Here is a 22,943-nt window from a genome sequence, read left to right as displayed (position 1 = left end):
GTTGAAGATATAACTACCTTGCTATTGATTAAGCGTATATTTTTGGTGAATTAAAATTGATATCTTTTATTTTTATATAGCGTTGAAAAAAAGTTATTCACCCAGCCAGTGTGTGCGAGATTTTCCCCTAAATTTCCACAACAACTTTACAAAATCCATAAAAAGATGTCATATACAAAACTTATAAAAAACTTAACTTTTATTTAAAACCTAATTATGAGAATTCCAGAATTTTGTAAATGTGTAGATTTTGTACAGGCTATCATATAAAATTTGCTATGAACGCATGATACCCGCTGGTTGGGTGTTCCGCCCGTTGAACAATTTTGACAGACCATGCACGAACAAATGCGCCTATAAGAAGCGTAAAAATTTCACATGCCTCACATTTCACGAAGTGAGTTGTAATTTTCACTCACTCCGTGTGAGAAGAAGAGAGTGTGGAGCACGGCTCCAACCAACAACATTTCATCACAGCCAACAGCATCAGCACAGCACCGAAAGCCAACCCTATAGAGTCCTGTCGTCGTCTGCCGTCCGTTCAGAAGAAGAATTGCAGTCCCGTCGAACGGAACCGCGGTGACGGAACCGAAACGTTCGTGTGTGCGCGAGAGTGAGAGTCGCGACCAGCAGAAAAAAAGGCAAGTGGAGGCTGACTGTGGACTGTGGACGGTGGTGTCTTTCGGGAAAAAAAGGGCTTGCTGAAGAAAGACAAAATCCTCCCGTTGAGGTTTGTGAAGTTTGGTTTCGGGAGGTGAAGTGCAAGATTCGAATCGCGAGGATTTCCGGACGAGTTTGAAGCTATTGGGACCCGATTTCGTGGAACAAGGACTACCATTAGCTCACACTCGCGTTTGATGTGACATTGTCTGGTTACGTGAAAACTTTCCGGAAGGGATCTGCCAAACTGGACTTGTGCATAATAAGAGAAAGATTCCGGCCAAGGGCAAGGCGTGGATGGATAAATTGTGAAACAACATTTGCGAAGTTGAAAAACTAAGATTGTGACGATCGTTCGAATCAATACTGGGCAGGGAAAAAGTTTTCCCTTGTGCAAGGCGTGGAAGAAAATCTGTCCGGATTGGATTGCAGTTTAGTAAGAGCTCAGTGCTTCGGTTTCCAAACTATCGTTGATATTTGTGTGTTGGTGTTCTGTTTTCCTCAACAGGGTAAGAATCGTTCCTGCAGAGTGTTATAAAACCAAAGGAATTTTGCATCAAAATTTTTCTAGTTTTTGAGGATGGTCCTCGGGTGTGTACGATGTACGACTGTGTATGTGTGTTGAGAGTGGTGACACAAGAAGATTTTTCCCGAGGTACCCAGCCCTATTTTTTCACTGTCGGATTCATCAACAAACGGATGCAAAATAACGAAAACTGTGAAATGTTGTCTGTTTTTATAAAATAGTGTTATGTAACAGTGTCATTCCGTTGGAATAGCAAAGTGATCCATCCTGCGAAAGCAGGAAAAATATACAGTATCGAAGAAAATCTGAAGAAATCAAAAGAAGGCGTGAACCGTGTGTGAGCGTAGCACAAAATGAGAGAGCAAAAGAGCGACATATCTTGAGCGAAAGCTCTGATTTGCAGGGGTATGTGATACAATTTTTTTTTTGAGTCGAAATCAAATTAAATCAAATTAATTCTTGGATTCGTAACTCTTTGATTCCATAAGTATGCAAATCTAAATGCAATTATATGAAAAAAAAAACATGCTTATTATGGTATTTTGGAAAGTTGTTTCTCAAGATTTCAGCCAAAAGAAAACCCAACGAATTGGAACACGCATTTTACGGTTGATGCTTTGATATTCAGTACGCTTTACTTTGTTTATACACATCTGTCAATACAAAGTTATCAGAGACGAGATGAAAATCTCGTAATTCAAGTTATCAAAGTTGAAGTTCATCGATTCTTGATTCAATTCAGAATTTAGCGATCTAGTTGTTAAAAGTTGTCGTTATTAAATATCACGGCATCTTATACAGTCATGGTTGTAAACATACGATTTTTTGGGAAAACTATTCCAATCAATACAGTTTCGTTCGATCGTTTCAATTGCTTTATTTTAGTGGTATGCTTAAGATAAAGCATGGATTAATATCCATTATAAACATCGCATACCCTTACAGAGTTGTGCCAAAAAGTATGATGCCAACCGGAGTCCTTTCCTGTCAAGTTCATTTTAAAACACTTCAATGCATTTTGGAACTTTTCGAAAACTTATACAATAACTTACTGAAAAATAAGGATTTTTATACGATTACCACTTGGAAGATGTAAAAACAGAACTACTCATTCTTAAATTGTTACCAGCACTCGGTTGGATGGAAGTGGCTTTTCCTTACAGTGTGCCAGCAGCGGGTCGAGGGACACCATGCGGAGCGAAAAGAGAGCGAGAGAGTGAGGAAAATCCTGATAGCGACGAGATGACAGATCTACCCCATCCCCAATCAGCATCCGATTTTTCCGCGACGTCGTTGTCGTCGTCATCATCCTCATCGTTCATGGCAGGATGGTGTGAGCTCGTGACAAATGGTGGAATAGCGATGTACTTTTTTTTTGTTCTTCTCGCGCCATAGCGTTGAAACACTGTAAACGAATTTGATATCCCAAACCCAATAAGGAGGTACTGATGAATGGGCAACGATCAAGTGTAAGAGCTTCGTATAGGAAAAGGAAGCTGTGAGTTCGAAGGCATGTTGTTTGCATTCGTGGTGCCGGAATGGGGAGGGTGTGAAACAATGTTGGATAATAGAATATTTGCTTACAGTAATGCGAAAAAGACTGAGTACAGAAGTGGATGCTACCGGATGTTGGAATGTGAGTTTTTTCTCTATTGAATTACTTCACTGAGTTTTATTTTAGAATAAGGTGAAAAATTACAATTCAGCCTCACATGAGTTACATTTAAATTTATGTTTTTAATTGTAAACTGGAATAGGATATAGTTTATTTACTCCTACAAAAGAGAGTATCAATCTAAACATAAAGCTCATCCGTATTGTACCTAATTAAACGTAATAGTTAATATCATAAGAACTATATCAGCTTATTGATACAAATCCTGTATGCATGCTTCAATTTAATGAGTTAATAAATTATCTCATCAGAAATGGCTCAGAAGGTTGCTCTTCCTTGTTGTTGTGTGTACTATCTATATTTTATGATTGTAATCGGCCGGCCATTACCCGTATCCTAAGTGTATTAAATCATGTCGAAATACTCCATTACTATTGAGAAGCAAAGCAGTACGGTTTTCGGTACAGTTCTTGTTTGTTTTTTTTTTCCTAAAGCTAAGGGGCTAAGCGCATTAGCGTGCTATGGAGTGTGTGGTCTCGTCCTGGTAAGAAGACAATTTTTCGTATAGCGAGAAATTCTTCACTGGTCCACTGGGTGTTGTGTCAAGGTCAAGTGTTAAGGAATCAATCTAAGCGACCTCTGGTCGAAGACTTTGTTCCTGTCTTTTTAGAAGTCGTTCGATGGCAACAGTATCTAGCATTGAGCTAATTTCAAGTTAAATTAGTGCGACAAAAGTTGTGAGAAAATGTATATGTAAGGCCCCCTTGAGTACTAGATTTTTTTTCTTAGAGATCCACCTGGCATTAAAGATTTCAAAAAATGTTGAAATCGTTCTTGAAAAATTTTAGGAATTTCTTCTAGAACACCTTCGGAAAGGTCTTCAAGAATTTCTTCGGTATTTTGCTCTGAAATTATTTCAGAAATACATTAAATTCAGCAAGACTTTTTTTAAATTCCACGTAAACCTTTAAAAATACTTCTAGAATTTCTTCAACAACTTTTTCAGGATTCCTAAGTAAGTCTATTTGGAAATCCACGCAGTACATTGAAAATTCATTCAAAAATTTATCCAAACAAGATTTTTTTAAAGGCAGCGATTTTAAACCTGTGGGTACCTTCGCTGGCCCCAAAGGAAACTACGTAATGGCGGATATATTACAATTCCAATCAACATATTGATAAATTGTATTTATTTATTTCAAATCTTTGTTTTGTACATAATAAACGATAAGTGAATCAAAGCCTATTGAATCCTGCCCTCAACAACAATCACATTATATGAAGGGCTGTTGGACATCAGATCAGAAGGAGAAAAAGTCGAAAAAAAAATTTAAAAAATCTTTAGTGCAATCTACCTGATCGAAACAAGATGTTGAATAATTTGTTAAGACCATACTTCTGACAATCTTGAGTCTAGGCGTTCGGAGGCCTCCATTTGAGAGGCATGAAGGCTTTTTCTTTCAAAAAGCTCAGTTGCTTCGTTGCAAAAGGATTGAAAGCACCCTTATACGCTCCTAGGAACCCTTTTTTCAAGAGGCTCGGAAGCCTCCTTTCAAGAGGCTCGGAAGCCTCGTTTCAAGAGGCTCGGAAGCCTCCTTTCAAGAGGCTCGGAAGCCTCCTTTCAAGAGGCTTGGAAGCCTCCTTTCAAGAGGCTCGGAAGCCTCCTTTCAAGAGGCTCGGAAGCCTCCTTTCAAGAGGCTCAGAGCCTCCTTTCAAGAGGCCTCAGGAAGCCTCCTTTCAAGAGGCTCAGAGCCTCCTTTCAAGAGGCTCAGAGCCTCCTTTCAAGAGGCTCAGAAGCCTCCTTTCAAGAGGCTCAGAAGCCTCCTTTCAAGAGGCTCAGAAGCCTCCTTTCAAGAGGCTCAGGAAGCCTCCTTTCAAGAGGCTCAGAGCCTCCTTTCAAGAGGCTCAGAAGCCTCCTTTCAAGAGGCTCAGGAAGCCTCCTTTCAAGAGGCTCAGAAGCCTCCTTTCAAGAGGCTCAGGAAGCCTCCTTTCAAGAGCTCAGGAAGCCTCCTTTCAAGAGGCTCAGAAGCCTCCTTTCAAGAGGCTCAGGAAGCCTCCTTTCAAGAGGCTCAAGCCTCCTTTCAAGAGGCTCAGAAGCCTCCTTTCAAGAGGCTCAGAAGCCTCCTTTCAAGAGGCTCAGAAGCCTCCTTTCAAGAGGCCTCAGAAGCCTCCTTTCAAGAGGCTCAAGCCTCCTTTCAAGAGGCTCCAGCCTCCTTTCAAGAGGCTCAGAAGCCTCCTTTCAAGAGGCTCAAGCCTCCTTTCAAGAGGCTCAGGAAGCCTCCTTTCAAGAGGCTCAGAGCCTCCTTTCAAGAGGCTCAGGAAGCCTCCTTTCAAGAGGCTCAGAAGCCTCCTTTCAAGAGGCTCCAGCCTCCTTTCAAGAGGCTCAGAAGCCTCCTTTCAAGAGGCTCAAGCCTCCTTTCAAGAGGCTCAGGAAGCCTCCTTTCAAGAGGCTCAGGCCTCCTTTCAAGAGGCTCAGGCCTCCTTTCAAGAGGCTCAGAAGCCTCCTTTCAAGAGGCTCAGAAGCCTCCTTTCAAGAGGCTCAGAGCCTCCTTTCAAGAGGCTCAGGAAGCCTCCTTTCAAGAGGCTCAGAAGCCTCCTTTCAAGAGGCCTCAGCCTCCTTTCAAGAGGCTCAGAAGCCTCCTTTCAAGAGCTCAGAAGCCTCCTTTCAAGAGGCTCAGAAGCCTCCTTTCAAGAGCTCAGAAGCCTCCTTTCAAGAGGCTCAGAAGCCTCCTTTCAAGAGGCTCAGAAGCCTCCTTTCAAGAGGCTCAGAAGCCTCCTTTCAAGAGGCTCAGAAGCCTCCTTTCAAGAGGCTCAGAAGCCTCCTTTCAAGAGGCCTCAAGCCTCCTTTCAAGAGGCTCAGCCTCCTTTCAAGAGGCCTCAGAAGCCTCCTTTCAAGAGGCTCAGAAGCCTCCTTTCAAGAGGCTCAGAAGCCTCCTTTCAAGAGGCTCAAAGCCTCCTTTCAAGAGGCTCCGGAAGCCTCCTTTCAAGAGGCTCAGAAGCCTCCTTTCAAGAGGCTCAGAAGCCTCCTTTCAAGAGGCTCAAGCCTCCTTTCAAGAGGCTCAGAAGCCTCCTTTCAAGAGGCTCAGGAAGCCTCCTTTCAAGAGGCTCAGGCCTCCTTTCAAGAGGCTCAGGAAGCCTCCTTTCAAGAGGCTCAGGCCTCCTTTCAAGAGCTCAGAAGCCTCCTTTCAAGAGGCTCAGAAGCCTCCTTTCAAGAGGCTCAGAAGCCTCCTTTCAAGAGGCTCAGAGCCTCCTTTCAAGAGGCTCAGGAAGCCTCCTTTCAAGAGGCTCAGAAGCCTCCTTTCAAGAGGCTCGGAAGCCTCCTTTCAAGAGGCTCAGAAGCCTCCTCCTTTCAAGAGGCTCAGAGCCTCCTTTCAAGAGGCTCAGGAAGCCTCCTTTCAAGAGGCTCAGAAGCCTCCTTTCAAGAGGCTCCGGAAGCCTCCTTTCAAGAGGCTCAGGAAGCCTCCTTCAAGAGGCTCAGAAGCCTCCTTTCAAGAGGCTCAGGCCTCCTTTCCAAGAGGCTCAGCCTCCTTCAAGAGGCTCAAAGCCTCCTTTCAAGAGGCTCCAGAAGCCTCCTTTCAAGAGGCTCAGGCCTCCTTTCAAGAGCTCAGAGCCTCCTTTCAAGAGGCTCAGCCTCCTTTCAAGAGGCTCAGAAGCCTCCTTTCAAGAGGCTCAGAAGCCTCCTTTCAAGAGGCTCAGAAGCCTCCTTTCAAGAGGCTCAGAAGCCTCCTTTCAAGAGGCTCAGAAGCCTCCTTTCAAGAGGCTCAGAAGCCTCCTTTCAAGAGGCTCAGAAGCCTCCTTTCAAGAGCTCAGAGCCTCCTTTCAAGAGGCTCAGAAGCCTCCTTTCAAGAGGCTCAGAAGCCTCCTTTCAAGAGGCTCAAGCCTCCTTTCAAGAGGCTCAGAAGCCTCCTTTCAAGAGGCTCAGAAGCCTCCTTTCAAGAGCTCAGAAGCCTCCTTTCAAGAGGCTCAGAAGCCTCCTTTCAAGAGGCTCAGAAGCCTCCTTTCAAGAGGCCTCAGAAGCCTCCTTTCAAGAGGCTCAAGCCTCCTTTCAAGAGGCTCGGAAGCCTCCTTTCAAGAGGCTCAGAGCCTCCTTTCAAGAGGCCTGGAAGCCTCCTTTCAAGAGGCTCAAGCCTCCTTTCAAGAGGCCTCAAGCCTCCTTTCAAGAGGCTCAGAAGCCTCCTTTCAAGAGGCTCAGAAGCCTCCTTTCAAGAGGCTCCAGCCTCCTTTCAAGAGGCTCAGAAGCCTCCTTTCAAGAGGCTCAGAAGCCTCCTTTCAAGAGGCTCAGAAGCCTCCTTTCAAGAGGCTCAGAGCCTCCTTTCCAAGAGGCTCAGAAGCCTCCTTTCAAGAGGCTCAGAAGCCTCCTTTCAAGAGGCTCAGAAGCCTCCTTTCAAGAGGCTCAGAGCCTCCTTTCAAGAGGCTCAGGAAGCCTCCTTTCAAGAGGCTCGGAAGGCCTCCTTTCAAGAGGCTCAGAGCCTCCTTTCAAGAGGCTCAGAAGCCTCCTTTCAAGAGCTCCAGAAGCCTCCTTTCCAAGAGGCCTCAGAGCCTCCTTTCAAGAGGCTCAGAAGCCTCCTTTCAAGAGGCTCAGAAGCCTCCTTTCAAGAGGCTCAGGAAGCCTCCTTTCAAGAGGCTCAAGCCTCCTTTCAAGAGGCTCAGAAGCCTCCTTTCAAGAGGCTCGGAAGCCTCCTTTCAAGAGGCTCGGAAGCCTCCTTTCAAGAGGCTCGGAAGCCTCCTTTCAAGAGGCTCAGAAGCCTCCTTTCAAGAGGCTCAGAAGCCTCCTTTCAAGAGGCTCAGAAGCCTCCTTTCAAGAGGCTCGTAAGCCTCCTTACAAGAGGCTCGTAAGCCTCCTTACAAGAGGCTCGTAAGCCTCCTTACAAGAGGCTCGGAAGCCTCCTTTCAAGAGGCTCGGAAGCCTCCTTTCAAGAGAAACTTCCGGAGGAATTCCTGGAGGAACTTCCGGAGGAATTCCTGGAGGAACTTCCGGAGGAATTCCTGGAGGAACTTCCGGAGGAAACCTGGAGGAACTTCCGGAGGAATTCCTGGTGGAACTTCCAGAGGAATTCCTGGAGGAACTTCCGGAGGAATTCGTGGAGGAACTTCCGGAGGAATTCCTGGAGGAACTTCCGGAGGAATTCCTGGAGGAACTTCCGGAGGAATTCCTGGAGGAACTTCCGGAGGAATTCCTGGAGGAACTTCCGGAGGAATTCCTGGAGGAACTTCCGGAGGAATTCCTGGAGGAACTTCCGGAGGAATTCCTGGAGGAACTTCCGGAGGAATTCCTGGAGGAACTTCCGGAGGAATTCCTGGAGGAACTTCCGGAGGAATTCCTGGAGGAACTTCCGGAGGAATTCCTGGAGGAACTTCCGGAGGAATTCCTGGAGGAACTTCCGGAGGAATTCCTGGAGGAACTTCCGGAGGATTTCCTGGAGGAACTTCCGGAGGATTTCCTGGAGGAACTTCCGGAGGATTTCCTGGTGGAACTTCCGGAGGAATTCCTGGAGGAACTTCCGGAGAAATTCCTGGAGGAACTTCCGGAGGAATTCCTGGAGGAACTTCCGGATGAATTCCTGGAGGAACTTCCGGAGGAATTCCTGGAGGAACTTCCGGAGGAATTCCTGGAGGAACTTCCGAGGGATTCCCGGAGGAACTTCCAGAGGAAGTCGTGGAGGGACTTCCAGCGAAATTCCTGGAGCAAGTTCGGGGGGATTCCTGGAGGAACTTCCGGAGGAATTCCTGGAGGAACTTCCGGAGGAATTCCTGGAGGAACTTCCGGAGGAATTCCTGGAGGAACTTCCGGAGGAATTCCTGGAGGAACTTCCGGAGGAATTCCTGGAGGAACTTCCGGAGGAATTCCTGGAGGAACTTCGGAGGATTTCCTGGAGGAACTTCCGGAGGATTTCCTGGAGGAACTTCCGGAGGATTTCCTGGTGGAACTTCCGGAGGAATTCCTGGAGGAACTTCCGGAGAAATTCCTGGAGGAACTTCCGGAGGAATTCCTGGAGGAACTTCCGGATGAATTCCTGGAGGAACTTCCGGAGGAATTCCTGGAGGAACTTCCGGAGAAATTCCTGGAGGAACTTCCGGAGGAATTCCTGGAGGAACTTCCGGAGGAATTCCTGGAGGAACTTCCGGAGGAATTCCTGGAGGAACTTCCGGAGGAATTCCTGGAGGAACTTCCGGAGGAATTCCTGGAGGAACTTCCGGAGGAATTCCTGGAGGAACTTCCGGAGGAATTCCTGGAGGAACTTCGGAGGAATTCCTGAAGGAACTTCCGTGGAATTCCTGGAGGAACTTCCGGAGGAATTCCTGGAGGAACTTCCGGAGGAATTCCTGGAGGAACTTCCGGAGGAATTCCTGGAGGAACTTCCGGAGGAATTCCTGGTGGAACTTCCGGAGGAATTCCTGGAGGAACTTCCGGAGGAATTCCTGGAGGAACTTCCGGAGGAATTCCTGGAGGAACTTCCGGAGGAATTCCTGAAGGAACTTCCGGAGGAATTCCTGGAGGAACTTCCGGAGGAATTCCTGGAGGAACTTCCGGAGGAATTCCTGGAGGAACTTCCGGAGGATTTCCTGGAGGAACTTCCGGAGGATTTCCTGGAGGAACTTCCGGAGGATTTCCTGGTGGAACTTCCGGAGGAATTCCTGGAGGAACTTCCGGAGAAATTCCTGGAGGAACTTCCGGAGGAATTCCTGGAGGAACTTCCGGATGAATTCCTGGAGGAACTTCCGGAGGAATTCCTGGAGGAACTTCCGGAGGAATTCCTGGAGGAACTTCCGGAGGAATTCCTGGAGGAACTTCCGGAGGAATTCCTGGAGGAACTTCCGGAGGAATTCCTGGAGGAACTTCCGGAGGAATTCCTGGAGGAACTTCCGGAGGAATTCCTGGAGGAACTTCCGGAGGAATTAATTTTCATTACACTTCTTATTGGGTTCCAATCGGACCTGGTTTCAGGTTGGCCAACTGATGATGATCAAAATCAATTGAAAGTATACGGCATGAGTTTCAAGCGTTTTTTAGAGGAAAATCATAAACTTAAAGCCGTCGAATGTAATTGTAATTGTAATTTATCAGCTTCGACCTTGGGTCCGCCCATCTGCACTTAAGTTAGATGAAGACGTATCGAATAAACTTCAAGCTGTCGAATGGCACCAACATTCCGATTTCAAAACTGTTTCCTTCGGGTTCTTGTCGGAACATGGAGCTAATGTTGGTCTACTAAATATGATCAAGCTTGTCTATCTGTCTATGGAATGAGTTTCATTCGCTTCTGTGATAAATATCACGAAATTTGAGTAGTCGAACGGCACCAATATAAGGAATTGAACATTTTGGTGCCGTTTGACTACTCAAATCACGTTGACCACCTCATTGTGACCAAATTCACTTGGAAGTACGCGGCATGAGTTACAATTGCTTATGTGATAAAAATCACTAGTAGAAAGGCGTTGGACGGCTTCCATAAGCTCGGATTCGTTAACTCGAATTCGTTAATAACGGATTCATTGGGTCATCAGCTGGACCGATCCAAGGTTGCAGATCATGGTGAACAAACGTACTTGGAAGTACGTGGCATCATATTAAATCGCTTATGAGAGAAACGTAACGAATATAAAGCTGTCGATTGGCAAAAATATGCTCAATTCCGTAACCATCCACATAAGGATTTCACCGGAACCAGCTCCAGGTTGACTTCCTGAAGTTGACCAACCTCAATTAGAAGTACTCGGTAGTTTCATTTGTCAAACTGTCCGCACTGGAACTGCCCCTAGGTCTGAAGTACTCGGCATGACTTCCATTCGCTTCTAAGATAAAAATGACGAGTTTCAAGCCGTCGAACGGTGTTGGCAGAGCAAAGGGAACTCCTCACGGAGAACAACAAATACTAGAGTTCCCTCTCACTCTACGGCAGGCTACTGACTGATACTTCTGCCAGCAGCTGCAGTTCTCTTTATTCAACAACAGGTGTATACAGTACATTCACAACAATATTCCTTAATATACCCAAGAGCAGCTACAACTAACTGGCACCTGCTTCCTATCCATCTTCGATCTACAGTGAAGCGTCGCACACTACCTGATATTCTAACACTCCATCTTAGTGTATACGCCTCGCAACTCTCCTGGATCCTTCTAACACCTAGCCTCCCGTTCAGAGCTCCTCCTCGCCGGAACAATTCCTCCTGGTCTAACTCCGTTGCCCGTAAAAATGGCCTCCATTCCGATGTTTGTACGACAACATCTCCAGTACATGCCCCTGCACAAGTGGCCCGACTCCGAAACTTGCACAGCGCCTCTCGATGCTCTCCTGACCAGCTCCTGGATGTTCCAAACCAAAGCTCCTCCTGGACTCCTGCTGACTAGCCAGCATCCTACCGAAAGTTCCAATCTCCTGATGAATTTCATCCAGCGCTACCCAAGACTTACGTGGATGATCCATGAACCCACTGCGCCACGCGACTTATGCGGCCGATCCATGATCCCACTGCGATAACATCGACGGCCAAAAGATTCCACTAAGATTTAGAACGGGAATCGTTCCTGGGTCCATAACCGGTTGACCGATGAAGGGAACACCCTCACGAAGAACAACAAATACTAGAGTTCCCTCTCACTCTACGGCTGATACTTCTGCCAGCAGCTGCAGTTCTCTTTATTCAACAACAGGTATATACAATACATCCATCACAATATTCCTTAATCTACCCAAGACTAACTACAACTAACTGGCGCCTGCTTCCTATCCATCTTCGATCTACAGCGAAGCGTCGCACATTACCTGATATTCCAACAAACGGAAGTACTAGCCATGAGATCCAATCACTTATTCGTTCCATTCCGTTTATGTCCTCATAGAAATTCCAAATTTAACATATGCTCGCATTCAGATTAATCATTCATAGATTTTCCATGAACAAAATCATTTTTTCGTCTTGGAAAAATTACATTCTGAGTTAGTCTAGGTACCCAGGGATTTGGCCTCCGGATATAAAATATATCAGTCTTTTTTATCTGCTGGTACCGTAAAAGCTTAATGGATCATTTTCAAAATTGAATTGCGTAGGCAATTGGGTCTGAGCTTGACGACCAACTGGCAATACCACACACCGCCTCTTCAGGATATGAATACTCACGCTTATTCTAATGTGAATATGTACTACACACATGTGCAAGCTGAAGAGCTGAGCAGAATAGATACGTTTGCGTACGTTTTGACGTTTTGAGTGCTTCGACTATGCGTCCGATTTGGGAATTTCGTGCTCATTCAATAGCCTCCAAGTTGCGAAGGCCGACGGAGGTCCTTCGTAGCCTTAGTTGGTTAAAATCACCAATCTAGCGTACTGACGGTCGTGGGTTCGAGTCCCATCGAAGGATTTCATCCAAAATATTTAGGAAAATACACCTCCGTCACTCATTCGATCTGCAAATTGAATTGCAAAAAGGGCAGATGATATGTTACGGAACAATTTTAGGTGGGGATTCTCATCGATTTGTTTTCGGCGAAAAATGACAAAACAAAACTTTTTCCACACTGTCTGGACGTTTCGGTCGATTTACTGGCCTTCGACCATCTTCTGCGGACAAATCTTCCAGTCACTTATTTTCTAACAGACAAGTGAATGGAGGATTTGTCCGCAGAAGGTCGAAGGCCAGTAAATCGACGGACAGTCTGGCAAAGTTTTGTTTTGTCATTTTTCGCCGAAAACAAATCGATGAGAATCCCCACCAGAAATTTCGCGGCGATTGATCCATTATGAACATCAGAACAATTTTACAGAAAATTGTACGATGATTAATCTTCTGTCAGTGCTCATAAAAACTTACGTTGTCTGTGCTCTGGGGTCAAATTGACCCCACATTGAAGCTACAATAATTTTTTTGTTGATTGGCCAATTTTGGATTTTTTCGGCTGTTTCGAAAGATAATTTAATCATCTTTCAGGTCGTAACCAAAGATTGGCTATTGGTTGGCGGGTACATCGCGGGGTGAGGTTTTCGAGAAAGGGTATAAAAACAGTGATTTTTCATGCTTATTTTACTTATATCTGAAAATCCTAACTATTTTCAACTGCACTTTTTCGAAAAGGTTATGCAGGGAATCGTGTGCTTTGGAATGACGCACTGATTAGTTTATGAGTTAGTATGAAAAGCTCAATACAATAGGTTTGTTATTTCTTTCAATTTTAAGCATTTTAGGTTCAAACAAATCAAACGCGCTGAAATAAAAGCTAGCCGTGTGATGTTAGTAAGTATGAATAATTTGATTCCACATTATCTTTCACAATTAATTTAGCGATATTTCAATTTGAAAATGAAAGAAAACTAAACTGCGATGAATTCGCCTGATGTTCGCTGTGTAGTAACAACCCAATGGTATAAAGTCTGTGTGATGAAATTCATCTTCAAGGCACGTCGTTTATCGACGCCTGCGGACAAATGGGTCACAGAGGAATGAATGAAGAATAAATAAAGAAAAAAAAACGATATGATACAAATTATCCTTACTGAATGGTTCTGGCCCGAAGGTGTTTTTTGATGGCCATCGATAGACGCATCTCGCCATGGAGGAAAGCAATTGATTGCGTCTTATGGACGACCCTAACGATGGGTAAAAGTTTGAACGACTTAACAATTTACGATTGCTCTCAAGTGGACCACTGAAAAAACACCATCCATCAATCGACGAAAGAAGATCTGGATAACTAAAGGCAGACTTCTATTTAAGTAGTCTATAATAGGTTGTCAAACCACCTTTTTTTCATTCGACCTTTCAAATTTATGAAACTATTTCAATTGTAAAAGTTGCAGATAGGCTCTTCGTTCATTGTAACATTACCGTAAAAGTATCAGAACAGTCGTTCACTTCATCAATCAAACCACATTCGCACAAAACCATCCGAACTGTGAAAAAAAAATCCACCAAATGTCGAGCACGACTCCGGTTCCATATCACACCCATTGTGCATTCTCAGCCGTCGTGTACGAGTAGTAAATAACCTCTGGCCTCGTTTAAGGGCACTATTCTTCCACCAGAAAGCGTGTGGAGGCGAAAAGAAGAACAAAGTTGATGGTGAACGACTCGTGATTTCAGACATCAGCTCAGAGCTGAAGGCGATTCAGGGTGAAAATCCTATACTTCCCGCGTAGATGTGTCTATCTGTTATAGAATCTTCGACGTTCGCTGAGATGAAGAAATTTGGTCAACCGTCACTTGGTCGAAAGTCGATTGGTCTGACAAGTATTCCACTTCGACCAAATGCGATTCGACCACACTGTCCCCGCTGCTTCTGTTCCTAATACACCGAAACAGAGAGACAATTGAGTGATACCAACAGGGTACGAAGCACGATGGACTTGAAGATGGATGGATATGGCAGCTCGAGGACAAGCTCACCATTGCTAAAATGCTGAATTTGGAATTTTGTGATTGTGAACCGGTCGCTGTGGGGGGCGACATATGCCTGGTCTTTGTGTGTTATCGCATGAAGTCTAAAATGTGATTAAATATAGTTTGTTCCATATTTGGAAGAACGATTCTGTCGGTCAAGGAGAAGTGAAAATAAATCAGTGGGAATTATCGTCAGTACTTACTTTGCAAGAACAGCGACTAACCTACCACCGGCTATTTTTGTGGAATAAATGTAACTTATGGTTAATACTTTATGATATTATTTTTAATATTGAAGAAAACCTTCTAGGTAAATTGGGTGGACTAGTTTGAAAATTCACAACCCACTAGAAAAGAAGCAACGACAAAATAGTAGTGTGGTAGAATATTCTTTTCCAGTACATATTATCCTTTTTTATTAAATGAAATATTTTCTTTATGGAATTGAAGTTTAAATAATCACTTTTCAATGCATTCCACATTATTTTATGTCCATGAAAAATGTCAGCCGAGCTTCCCTTAAACATGGAAAATTATCAAGTTCATAGTTTCGGGTAATGGAGCAAATGCGACAAATCGATTCGCCAAGATAGATTTAGCAAAGTCACCACCAAAGTGATCAAGAAATTGCAATTAGGACTGCGGCAACACAAACAGAGGAAGAGGGGCATCAGGTGTGATAAATCATTCTAGGTAGATTCAATGCTGCTACTTGTCTGTTTGTTTGTCTGCTCACACCATTATTTAAAAGGTACACATGAACAAAAAATAGTTTCTTAGATTTATTGAAATACGTCGAGCTTTTATTCAGTTCCGTTTTGTACACCCTTTTCATTCGTTTTACCATTGAATATTAAGATTGTCGAGACTTCACGCAATGATGTTAACTCATGCTGTTTTGATCACTTTCTTGAACTCCACCACATTTGCATAATTCCTAGCGAGGGTATTGAGATATGTTGTAGAACATACTACCAGAAAATCAATTCTGTACATTTTATGACGATTAAGGATTAGGTACTTTGGTGCAGTGTCAAAGATGCCCATCAACATTTATCAGTTCGGGGATCGATCATTGAAATTTCTTGGCGAGTTTATTCTATATATACACAATTTTATGCATCGTATCTTATCTTTGCTTAACTTTATTCACTAAGTATATTATCAGTACCATAATAGATGTTCCATGTTGAAGAAATTAAGTGCATTTTTCATTTAAGAAAATTATTTTGAGCTTTTTAGTGGAATGTCTTTAGTGGAATGTACAAACTCGTCTTATGACAAGTGCATTTTTCAATTTTTCAGCTAACAAGAATGTTAGAAAAAAAAATAGGTTTATGTATAGCATAAATAAGATATTTGTTTCTCAGTAGAAAAAAAAACAAACAACAACAAGTGTTTTAATGTTTTTGCGTAATGAAAACCATTCCTTATGATGTGCTAAGGTTGCCTACATATTTTTGAAAGTTAATCGGAGAAAAATGGAGATAACGTCAATAAAATTGCCTAATTTCTACTCTGATTCAAATTTCAAACATGAAAAAACTTCAATAAGTGACGTTCATGTGGTCTAATTCTAATATTTTTTATGGTTTCCGGCAAGATAGATCTTAAGCCTAGAGGTGTGCGCCGCCGCGCCAACCCACCGCCGATCCATGCCACTGCCGCTGTGTAAATTCTATTACGCCGCTGATCTATGATTTCTCATTCTGAAATATTTCCAGAGGAGATTCTGAAGAGTTTTCCGATGAAAATTCGAAGCATACCTGAGGAAATTCTTAAGCGTTTTCTGAGGTAGTTTTGAAATGTTTCATGAGTAAATTTTGAAGCGATTTACAAGCAAATACCGAAGTGTTTCCAAAAAACCCAACTTAATTCACCGAGTAGTGATACTGCCTTTCTCGCATTTAGCCAAGACACCAACCAATAGTCGATCGTTATCAAATTCAATAGTGATCAACAAGGCTTGTTATCTGTCGAATGCAACTTGTTGCGAGAAAATCGGTTAAGGACTACTATATGAAAAGTTGTCTAATGTTTTTCTTATCTTTTGTGCACACACATACACACACATACGCACGGACAGACAGACATTTGCTCAGCTCGTCGAGCTGAGTCGATTGGTATATAACACTATGGGTCTCAGAGGCCTCTATAAAAAGTACGTTTTCGGAGTGAAATGATAGCCTTTCGGTACAACTTTGTTGTTCGAGAAAGGCAAAAAGAAGCCTTTTCGCTTTAATAAATTTTGAAGCGTTTACCGAAGAAATTTCAAAGTATTCTCGAGAAAATTTTGCCCAAAAAAAATTTCGAAGTGTGTCCTGAGGAAATTTCTAAACGATTCCCTATTTGTTTTTCGGGAAAATTCCGAAGCGTTTCTAATAAAAGTGTTTCACGGTGAAATCCTGAAGCGTCTCCTTAAAAAATATGGAATCGTTTCCCAAGGAAATTACGAATAAATTGCGAAGCGTTTCCCGAGAAAATTTTGAAGTGCTTCCCGAAGAAATTTCAAAGAGTCCCCCCAGGAAATTTCGAAGCGTTTCCCGTAGACATTTTGAAGCGTTTCTCGATGAAGTTCCAATACGTTTCTAAGGAAATTTTAAAACGTTTCCTAGGGAAATTCCGATGAATTTCCGAAGCGTTTTCCGAGGAAATACCGAAGTATTTTTCAAGAAAATTTCGAATCGTTTCCCAAAAAAAATTCGATGCGTTTCCTGATAAAATTTTGAAGCGTTTCCTAAAAGCAAAATTCTTTTTCTAGAATACTTCCTTGGGGAACCTCTGGAGAAATTCCTGGAGGAACCTCCGGAGGAGCTCCTGGAAGAACTTTCTGGAAAAGTTCCTGGGGAAAACTCCGTAGAAGTTCCTTGAAGAACCTCCTTGAAAGTTTCTGGAGGAACCTCCGGAAAAGTCCCTGGAGGAACTTCCGGAGAAGTTCCTAGAGGAACGTTCGGAGAAGTTCCTGGAGGAACCTTAGAAAAAGTTCCTGAAGGAACCTCTGGAGAAGTTCCTGGAGGAACCTCTGGAGGAGTTCCTGGAGGAACCTCCGGGGGTAGTTCCTGGAGGAACCTCTGGAGGAGTTCCTGGAGGAACCTCTGGAGGAGTTCCTGGAGGAACCTCTGGAGGAGTTCCTGGAGGAACCTCTGGAGGAACCTCTGGAGGAACCTCTGGAGGAGTTCCTGGAGGAACCTCTGGAGGAGTTCCTGGAGGAACCTCTGGAGGAGTTCCTGGAGGAACCTCTGGAGGAGTTCCTGGAGGAACCTCTGGAGGAGTTCCTGGAGGAACCTCTGGAGGAGTTCCTGGAGGAACCTCTGGAGGAGTTCCTGGAGGAACCTCTGGAGGAGTTCCTGGAGGAACCTCTGGAGGAGTTCCTGGAGGAATCTCTGGAGGAGTTCCTGGATGAACCTCTGGAGGAGTTCCTGTTGGAACCTGTGGAGGAGTTCCTGGAGGAACCTCTGGAGGAGTTCCTGGAGGAACCTCTGGAGGAGTTCCTGGAGGAACCTCTGGAGGAGTTCCTGGAGGAACCTCTGCAGGAGTTCCTGGAGGAACGTCTGGAGTAGTTCCTGGAGGAACGGCTGGAGGAGTTCCTGGAGGAACGGCTGGAGGAGTTCCTGGAGGAACGGCTGGAGGAGTTCCTGGAGGAACGTCTGGAGGAGTTCCTGGAGGAACCTCTGGAGGAGTTCCTGGAGGAACCTCTGAAGGAGTTCCTGGAGGAACCTCTGAAGGTGTTCCTGGAGGAACCTTTGAAGGAGTTCCTGGAGGAACTTCTGGATGAGTTCCTGAAGGAACATCTGGAGAAGTTCCTGGAGGAACCTCGGGAAGAGTTCCTGGAGGAACCTCTGGAGGAACCTCTGGAAGAACCTCTGGAGGAACCTCTGGATGAGTTCCTTGGAAAACCTATGGAGGAGATCCTGGAGGAATCTCTGGATGAGTTCCTGGAGAAACTTCCATAGGAGTTCCTGGGTGAACTTCCTTAGGAGTTCCTGGAAGAACCTCTGGTGGAGTTTTTGGAGAAACTTCCGGAAGAGTTCCTGGGGATACTTCCGTTTGTGTTGCTGGAGAAATTTCCTTAGGAGTTCCTGGGTGAACTACCCTAGGAGTTCCTTGAGGAGCCTCTGGAGGAATTTTTGGATAAACTTCCGGAGGAGTTCCTGGATGAAGTTCCGGAGAAGTTCCTGGATGAACTTCCGGAGGATTTCCTGGATCAACTTCCGGAGAAGTTTCTGGAGAAACTTCCGGAGAAGTTGTAGCCTGCACACTTTCACCGGCCTCGCGAGGGCATCAATGTAGCCTATATCTACCCTTAAGAAATCGAAGCAAAAATCAATCTCACCATGTGCAATACACTACACATACAACATACAACAACAGAACACGAACAAATTTCATATTTCGGTGAGAGCCACAATGAGAGAATTCGTCATCAACAGAAATAGGGGCTGTTGAGTGTTTACGTGCTGAAATGCTGTTCCAAATAATAAGAGACTGGTGCAATCTATTCATGGATACCATAATTCAACATGAGAAACCCTCTGCTTGCCGCCTCATTTCACTGATCTCACTGCATCCAATAGACTCCCTCTATATAACACTCCTTGCTCTTATCACTCCTCCCCAAAGATCAAAGATAAGAGAGCAATCTACGCTCAAAGCTGAGGTGAAAATACCGATCAAGTAACTAGTTGTCGGTTAACTGCTAAGCAGGCAGCAGGCGAGTGTCTCGTAAGGCTCAGTGTAGCAAATTCGTGCTAAATTGCCTGACTGACAAAATTTCGTCATCAGAAGTGCAAAGCTCGAGAAGATTGGTTAATAGATTGATCGATTGGGCAAGGTAGTGCACACATAAAAAGATTTGCACTAATTATCCATTTACCCTTTAGCCACTAATGCCCCACTAATTTTGTGCATCCAGAAAGCACCATAATGCAGTAGAGATTATGGTAAGTGGGTCACGGGGACCAGTACCATCTTGACCGCCTTTCTTATCCTGTTTTGTCCACCATCTCATGCGGCCTCCCCTCCCAAAAGGGTGGTGGCAAAGTTCCTGGAGGAACTTCCGGAGATGTTCATGGAGGAACTTCCGGAGAAGTTCATGGAGGAACTTCCGGAGAAGTTCATGGAGGAACTTCCGGAGGAGTTCCTGGATGAACTTCCGGGGGAGCACCTGGAGGTACTTCCGGAATAGTTTTTTTTTGTCTTTATTTGAGCTGCTAGGCCTGCTCACCTCTAAACCGGAGCAATTCCAGGAAGAACTTCCTAAGGATTGGTGGTGTGTGATGGTTACAGAAAAATGTTACAAATCTCAAGGTCCATGTTTCGATTCCCGGTTGGTTTTTGTGTTTTTATTTTTATTATAGCCGCTAAATGTTTCAAATGAGCTCCACCTCTTGCGCTTATTGTATCAAAAAGGAGTTTCAAACACGACGCGTTGTGCATAACTCAGACCTTTAGTAAGTCACACCACAGTTGTTGGTACTCACTGAGAAACAAGTGGTGTTGCTTGCGAGGCCACATGATCAGTACAGACGAATGACATTTTTGGCCGTATGTCCGTTTCGGCCGAATGACTTTCGACAAGATGGGTTTCGGCTCAATAGTTTATTCAAACAAAGACATGTTCGATCAAACTTCTAGCCTAGTGGCTTTCGGCCAAATGGTTTTCATTAAAATGATTTCAGGTCCGTCTATTTCTACTTTTCATTTCTCACTTTGCACTACTAACTGTGAGAAATAAAAAAAATAAAATAATACAAAATGTAGGTTATATGTTCGGCCGAACGGCATTTTCGACCATACAACTTTTTCAGTTAAATGATATTTTCTGCCGTACACAGCAAATAATTATTATAATTAAACTAATTGCAGCTAATCTAAACAAACAAATTGACATTCGATATCCTATTACTGAATTATACAAGCAAGCACAGTTTAAATTGATTTAGATTTAAAAGAACAGTATGATCGATCGAATCTTGCGTTTATTTGCATGCCCCAAAAATGTGCATATTTTAGGCTGTCCCGTCTTAGCCCTAAATTATTTTCGACCGTATCACCCATTTGATCAAATGAACCAAATGATTCGATTACCCCGGTATTTTGCTGAACTGGCGTTTTTTAGATCCCACTTGCCCCGGGGTACCTTACATAAAAAGGGCTGAAAATAGCTTATACTATAATAAATTATGATATTGAAAAAAATATGATTATCCATAATGTAGGCAACCCGACCAGTTAGTAATAACAAAATTTTATCACAATTATATCAATATGTGTTACAAATAACAAAACTTGCAATAATTTTGTTAAAAAATTCTCTGTCAAAGATGGAGGAAAAAATCTCATGACCGTCATAACATGATTATAACATAATGTGTTATGTTTATTTTTACCGGAAAAAAATTGCCACATTTCTTGTAAATTGGAATTGGAAAAAACGAAGATACAAGCTTCAGTATAACTTGAACCTACATTCCAAGTTGAACCAGCTGGACACAGTTAATTGCCTACATTATGGATAATCACAATCTTTTCAATAACATAATTTGTTATAGTATAAGCTATTTTCACCCCTTTTTGCCTTTCTCGTACAACAAAGTTGTGCCGAAAGGCTATCATTTCACTCCAAAATCGAACTTTTTATAGAAGTCTTGGAGACCCATGATGTTATATACCAATCGACTCAGCTCGTCGAGCTGAACAAATGTCTGTCTGTCCGTGTGTATGTGTGTGTGTGTGCACACGAAAACCGAAAAACATTAGCCACTTTTTCATATAGTAATTCTTAACCGATTTTCTCGCAACAAGTTGCATTCGACGGGGGACAAACCCTAGTTGATCACTATTCAATTTAATAACGATCGACCATTGCGTTTAAAAGTTATTAAGAAAATGTAATCGAACTATGTAAGCGCCATATAAGGTTGGTGTCTTGGCTAAATGCGAGAAAGGCAGTGTCACCACTCGGTGAATTAAGTTGGTTTTTATGTTACACATCGAGTTATATTTTTTGTTAAATAAATAACATATTTAGTAATATTTTTGTTTAAACTAGAAGAGATTTTGTTACATTTTTTGTTATTTAAACTACTAGTGGTTGATGTTTTATAACAACCGCTGTTATAAAAAAAACTGCTGTAACAGAATAAAAAGTTCTGACACAAATCTGTTACTATCTACTGATCTGGAATTAATTGTGTCCAGCTGGTTCAACTTTGAATGTAGGTTCAAGTTATACTGAAGCTGGTACCTTCGTTTATTTCCAATTCCAGTTTACAAGAAATGTAGGCAATTTTTTTTCTCTGGTAAAAATGAACATAACACATTATGTTATAATCATGTTATGACGGTCATAAAAATTTTTTCCTTCATCTTTGACAGAGAATTTATAACAAAATTATTGCAATGTTTGTTATTTGTAACACATGTTGATATAATTGTGATAAAATTTTGCTATGACCAACTGGTCGGGTAGGAAGGTAGAAAAATTCGAAATTTTCCTTATTCTAATGAAACATCCAACATTTTGGCGAGGCAAAATGCCCTAGTTGGACTAACCTACAATGTACTACGCGTCTCCAGGCACTATCCATACCATAATGCTGATTCGCCGACGCGTAGTGCTTTGTTCCCTAAGAGCTGTCGAATATAGGGCGTTTTGCCTGATGAGTTTTTCGGCAACGAAATATCCCCACTTTTTTGAAACATTAATATTTTCAATATGATTCAGATGTTTTGCAATGTTATACTGTTTCACTGTTGCATGAGGTAAAGATACCCATGAAAATCGTTACAGCTTAGACATTGAAGCAGTGTTTGCTTAACTAGGGCATATTGCCCTTTTTCCCCAAGAGAATTATTTCATTTTATGATAAGTGTTGACAATACATTTTTTAGAATAAATTTTGTTTTTCAAGATTTTTATATCATTTGATTTTCTAGAAATGATAGCCGACTGTTATAAAAAAAAACCAAGTATCAAAAACTGCGAACTTTATAACAATTTCAGATTTTTAACTTTGAGATAGCTCAACACAATTATATTTCGCTTGCCTTCCTTTTTTTCTCAATGTTTGCAATTTGCCTATAAAAGATTATGTTGCGGAACTTTAGTTTTTTCGATATTCAAGAAGCTTCATAAATACTCAGTAACAGTTGATTGGCAAAGCACTGCAGTACACGATGATAAGATCTTGCCTTGCCATGATTAGTGAGTAATCCGTCTGTTTTTTTTTTCTCCGTGCTGAAGTGTCCACCTCATGAACCGAACAGTCCTTGTTGGCAAGCAAGTTTTCAGAGGAATTCCTATATGACAATTTTTGAAGTAAATTCCGTGTTAGAGATGAATATTCCGAGCAAAGTCTGTAAGAACTTTCAAGAAAAATTCTTGAAGAATTCTCGTTGTAGTTTTTGGAGGAATTTTAAAAGAAGTTCTTGAAGACTTTCTGGGCGAATTCCTGAATAAATTTCTGGAGGAGTTCTTGGAGACATTTGAAGAGAGTTCCCGGATGATTTCCGGAGAAATTTTTGAAGGAATTTAGGAAGAAATTTGTCGAGGAGTTTTTAAATGCATTCTTGGAATTTTTTTACGAAAAATTCTCGGAGTAACTTTTTGAAGAAATAAATGTTTTACAGAATTACAGCTATTTTATGGTTATAATTTTTACTAACACTTCGATAGTGATCATAATCGTCTTTAGTATTTGACTATGAAAGCTAACTATGGCGTATAAACAGCAAATAGGACTGAAAACTCTGGTTACGTG

At 42.8% G+C, this 22,943-nt stretch overlaps 1 protein-coding gene across 1 annotated transcript in view; it reads left to right on the top strand.

Moving 5' to 3' along the window:
• Positions 1–589: 589 nt before the first annotated feature.
• LOC134224624 (uncharacterized) overlaps positions 590–22,943 on the top strand; it is a 619,481-nt gene continuing 597,127 nt past the window's right edge. The window contains exon 1 of the mRNA XM_062704057.1: positions 590–1,169. The gene's annotated coding sequence lies outside the window, so the exon portion shown is untranslated. The remainder of the gene's footprint in view (positions 1,170–22,943) is intronic.

This window comes from Armigeres subalbatus, chromosome 1 (assembly GCF_024139115.2).
Source record: "Armigeres subalbatus isolate Guangzhou_Male chromosome 1, GZ_Asu_2, whole genome shotgun sequence".
NCBI classification, from domain to species: domain Eukaryota; kingdom Metazoa; phylum Arthropoda; class Insecta; order Diptera; family Culicidae; genus Armigeres; species Armigeres subalbatus.
Note: the sequence above shows the minus strand (reverse complement) of the source record. Positions and strands in the feature narration are given on the sequence as shown.